At 34.7% G+C, this 4,794-nt stretch overlaps 1 protein-coding gene across 3 annotated transcripts in view; it reads left to right on the top strand.

Annotated features, from left to right (window-relative positions):
• Positions 1-2,979, top strand: part of dco (discs overgrown) — a 108,798-nt gene extending 105,819 nt beyond the window's left edge. For all 3 annotated transcript variants that reach the window (XM_070140892.1, XM_070140893.1, XM_070140894.1), the window contains one exon: positions 1-2,979. This exon is cut by the window's left edge and continues 413 nt beyond it. The gene's annotated coding sequence lies outside the window, so the exon portion shown is untranslated.
• The last annotated feature ends 1,815 nt before the right edge of the window (positions 2,980-4,794 follow it).

The following is a 4,794-nucleotide window of genomic DNA, read 5'->3' as shown; positions in this document are numbered from 1 at the left end:
ACTCCACTTGAGATTTTAATGGCAACAAGATGCATTGAATGCACATTTTTTTTAGTTATTAGCAGTGATTGTAATTGAATATAAATATCAAAGGGATCAACAGTTTGTATTGTCCTTGATGTGATTTGTTATTTTGCTTGTTTTAACACAAATGGACATTTAACTGTTCTTTTAAGCCTACTTTAGTGGATATATGACACTAAGTTGTATTTCATCAGTACTATTGATCTCATTGCCTGCAGGTTTTATGGGGGCATCTTTTATAGTAAAAATATTGTGTTGACTTTCAAAATAATCAGACCTCATTGACAGTATATATTTGATTTTAAAAGAAAAGGACAAAGAAAGATCAATCAAAAAAGTCTAACAGTTTAGCTTTCAGTTAAAAAAAAAAAAATCAGTTACACATGTCGGAAGGAAATGTAAATAGTGATGAAAGAGAAATCTCCTTATTTGTGATGGAAGTGATAGACACAGGAGTTGGAAAGAATAATTGTTTGGAATGGCTCAGAGCAAAGATAAACTTTTTTTTCTGCTTTCTGTCATAGATTTTCATTACAGCATATCATTGCCATTTTGATAACTGTAAAGTAATGATAAAAAAGTTTCTGCTTGAGGAGCAAGTCTTTTTTAATATGATAAGTGCTTTAGGCAGTGAGTAGGGGATGTGACCTTGTGATGTTCAACATCCTGTGTTTTCATTATGATTTTCTAGCTATCAGTTAAGACTCATATGTAAACTTTCCTGTAGAAAGCAACTATGTATGGCAAATTTTAATGCCTAATAGAGTGGAAGTGGTATTTGATCACTGACAATACTCTTGACTTAGAGAGAAGGTGATTGGCTTACTGTTTAACTACAAAATAGCCATATATCACTTATTCAGAACCATTTATGCATTTTATAATTTTTTATCTGAAAAAATAGACCCAGGTTTCGAAGTGTAGAGTACTGCATTTTTCTTTTTTCTTCATAATGGCTATTTTGGGCAGTATACAAAATTTCCACAACAACTTGTGGAATACCTTTTTATCATGTTCAGAGTGAATTTTTATTTATTGTATATGTATTCTTTGCTGTGAGAACAAGATCTGTCTCGATTTTCAATTATAGATAGAATAAATACAAAATGAAAGGAAAATGAATTGCAGCCACTTTTGGAAATAAAACCAAGACTAATATTGATTCACATGCCTAAAATTCAAATTAGCCCAAATCAGTCTGTCAATAGGGAGAAACTGGATGCATTTATTTGCTGAACCTATTTTTTAGTATTTAAAAAGTTTATTTTGCCTTCCAGTATGCATTTTAATTAAGTAAAAGCAGAAAAAAAGAAGTGATGATGCCTTGAGATGATAGACAACTCAAAGAGAAACTTAGATATTAAAAAATAGTTGAGCTTTTGTGAGATTTAAAATGTCTGATTATAGTGAGAACACAACTCATCTTTGAACATATTCAGCTCAGCCATCTTCTTGATTACTTATCATTATCATTGTATTTACCATCATTCATATCTAAATCAATTGAGTAATGATATGTGTTCTGTGTGCTTTATGTATGTTGTAAGTATTTCAAAAGAGTTACTGTGAGATTGTCTATGCTTATCAGTCAGACTGTATGATATTTGTGAAGTTCAGATGTGTTAGTATGAAAGACATTTAGAGAATTGTTGTTTTCAAGAGAAACATAATGCAATATTTTTGTTTGTATGTTTTATTATGTCCAAATACACACAAACACACACACCTGTATCTGTGCACATATATGCACATATACATCCATATATGCATGTGCTCATTTTCTTGACTTTTTCTTCTCTCTCCTCTCCTCTTCCTTGTATCCCTCCCCTTTCTTTCCCATACTCCTCTTATCCATTAATCATTATCTCTTTTTACATCCTTACCTCACCTCGTGTCTCTCTTCTCCTCTTCTCTTCTCTCCTTCCCTCCCTATATTTATACTCTCATTTCTCCTCAAATCATTCAACTATATATATAGACTTTTGCAAGCCTTCTTTTTTATTCTTTTGGTCATTATTTATCAATGTACAGACATTTTTCTTTCCTGTCTTTTTTAAGGTGAGTGAAAATACTTGAAAAAAAATCTATACTTTTATATCTTATAAAACAAAGCACAGTTACTAGTTTTAAGCTGACTTGATGACAGGCGATGCTGCTTTGAAACGTTTCTTTTGTACAATTGCAATTTAGATGTTATGGTGGGCCTGTATGGTCTGAAATTATCTTATAGATATATGATCATTGGGTACAGTTCCTCCTCTTGATTAGGAATAAATCACTGATATGAATTACACATATTTCTCATCATTTGCTAACTGAGACAGGTCTATTGGACAAAATTTATTTTATCCTTATTTTATTTTCCCTTCATTTTTAAAGGGTATGTTTTGATCTTGCAGATGTTATTTTATATCTGAAGCTTTCTGATTACTGTAATAAGTTTAATCAGTTTTGATATTCATGAGGATGGTTTGTACTACAATAGCACTAGTGGAATCAAAATTCACCCTATGTTTCTTAAATTGGATTGTCTGTAATAAATTTAAGCCATAGGAAGTACATATACCAATTATGGTGTGGAGTATGTTTAAATGATGCTAGTGCTAATGGAGATTTCTGTATATTTGTATTTTTGAGTCGACAAATTTTCTCTTACGGCTCTTAAGATACCAACTAGTGAAGTGAAAGAACTAGCTGTTCTTTCACTTCAGACAGCAATTGGAAGCCTTATTGCTGAAGGAGAAGTTAAGGGTCTAAGAAGACAAATATGCCACTAACCTTCATAGCACTCCCTCATCTTCCTCATAAGTATTTCAGGGACATGATGCATATTTAATTACACATTGATATTTTGCCTTGCTCATATGCCCTGCTCATTGCATACAACAACAAATACTAGATGGTAATGACAATAAATTTCTGTAAGTGAAATGGAAGAAATAACACCAATGAAAATACTTTTCTTTTACCCTGAAGAGTGAAAAGAAGTTGAGTGTAATATTGGATATTTATATTAATGGTGACTAATCTCCCTGGTATTTCTTTATGGGATTAAGGTCACAATAATTACGTGGAAAGAACAGGAAAGTGATAATGCATAACCCTGTACTCTATAAACCTGAAAACATGTACTGAAAATTCATGATAAATGGGCCAGTTATATGGAACAAAGAAAAAGCAATTTTATTTAATGGAAAAAATACAAATAATTCTTATACAAACAATGATTGTATAGAGCAAAGAATATGTCCATGCCCAAGAAGTAATAATCTTCTATAACATATAAATGCACAAATCATAGAACAGGATATGTTTTTTGTAAATATATGACCAGTCAATTTTTTTGAGTGTCTTGTGCAGTTTAATGAAAAGGAGTTGAGCAAGATCCCAAAATTAATTCTTATCTGTGCCCTTACTACCTCCAGTAGAGTAATACTGACAAAGAGTTTCATTCGCCTTCCTATTTTTGCAGGGTAGAAAATGTAACAGTATCACTTAAATCATCAACCCATCCAGAGTCATCTTACTCTTTGTCAGTAGATTTTTCATGATTATTTAATAATATTTATCACAAAAAAAACACAAAGTTAGGGAACATTTACTTTTAGGTTAATTACAAGACCACTGGAGGATGAGAACTAGAAGCCTAGAAGGCTGCTGATAAGTGTTATGACAAGCTTATCACTTACACATAGGTGATGAAAAAGTCCTCTGTGTGATACAAAGAAGTGCAAGTAATAATTAATACAATTTATTGTTTCTGCAAAAGTATATATAAGGCTAAGTAGATACTTCTCTGGGTGGTTTATTAAAAGCAGTAAGAAAGAATACCAGTTAACATTACCTTAGTCATAAAACCTACACAGATAGTTAAACTTAAATTTATATATGTATGGCTGTGTTGATGTGTGTGTATGCATGACTTGATTATAACTAGGCTCCCTTTTATCATAAACTCATTGTATGCACAAAAGACACGATTGAATTGTACACTTCTTTCACCTCCTCCATTACCTTCCTCATTCACAATTTTCTTCCTCTTTATTTTCTCATCCCCCCCCCCCCCCAATCCCTTGGCCGTTGTCGTCGTGGGGGGCTTAGGAGACGGAGACTGAGACTCAGTGCAGAGATCTCCCCCTGCCTGGGGCCTCAGCCCTCGACTCAAATAATTTTGCATGGCCTTTTCCCCTTCCAGCTCTTTCGTTTCCGTCCCTTCTCCAACCCCTTCTACTATCTACTTCCTAAGGTGTAAGAGCCGCGCTGAAAGGATGAAAGGCTGACATTGTGCCAGTCCTGAATGGCCTGAGGAAATCATGGGCACGGTATTCCCCTGTTTTGTTGTTTTGCCCTTACCCCTCGAGGAGACCCTGAGGGGTGGACTGTTTATTTCCCCAATATAGCCAAGGCTTTTCATGGCCAGTAATGAAGAAGTAATACCCATATTAGAGGCAATGAGGCTTGCCCCTTCATCAAATAGCCCACCAATTCAAACTCTCGGCTCCCCGACGCCAGGCTCTCCTTTGACCATGACTCTGAACACTACAAGTACTACCCACTCCTCAATGCCTACTAGTGCATTATCCACCCAAGTCGAGACTCCTACTCTCCCAACTTCATCAACTCCATCAACTCTACCCCCATAGCCTTCTTCACCAATCACCTCATCTTCCCTTATTACTACCTTACAGCCTTATTCTCCTTCTCCGTAATACTACCCCCCTCAACAATACTCCCTCCTCCACACGTCCCCGTCCTTCTACCACCCACAAC

Source organism: Penaeus vannamei, chromosome 27 (genome assembly GCF_042767895.1).
Source record: "Penaeus vannamei isolate JL-2024 chromosome 27, ASM4276789v1, whole genome shotgun sequence".
In the NCBI taxonomy this organism is placed as follows: domain Eukaryota; kingdom Metazoa; phylum Arthropoda; class Malacostraca; order Decapoda; family Penaeidae; genus Penaeus; species Penaeus vannamei.
This window is presented reverse-complemented; position numbering and strand designations above follow the sequence as displayed.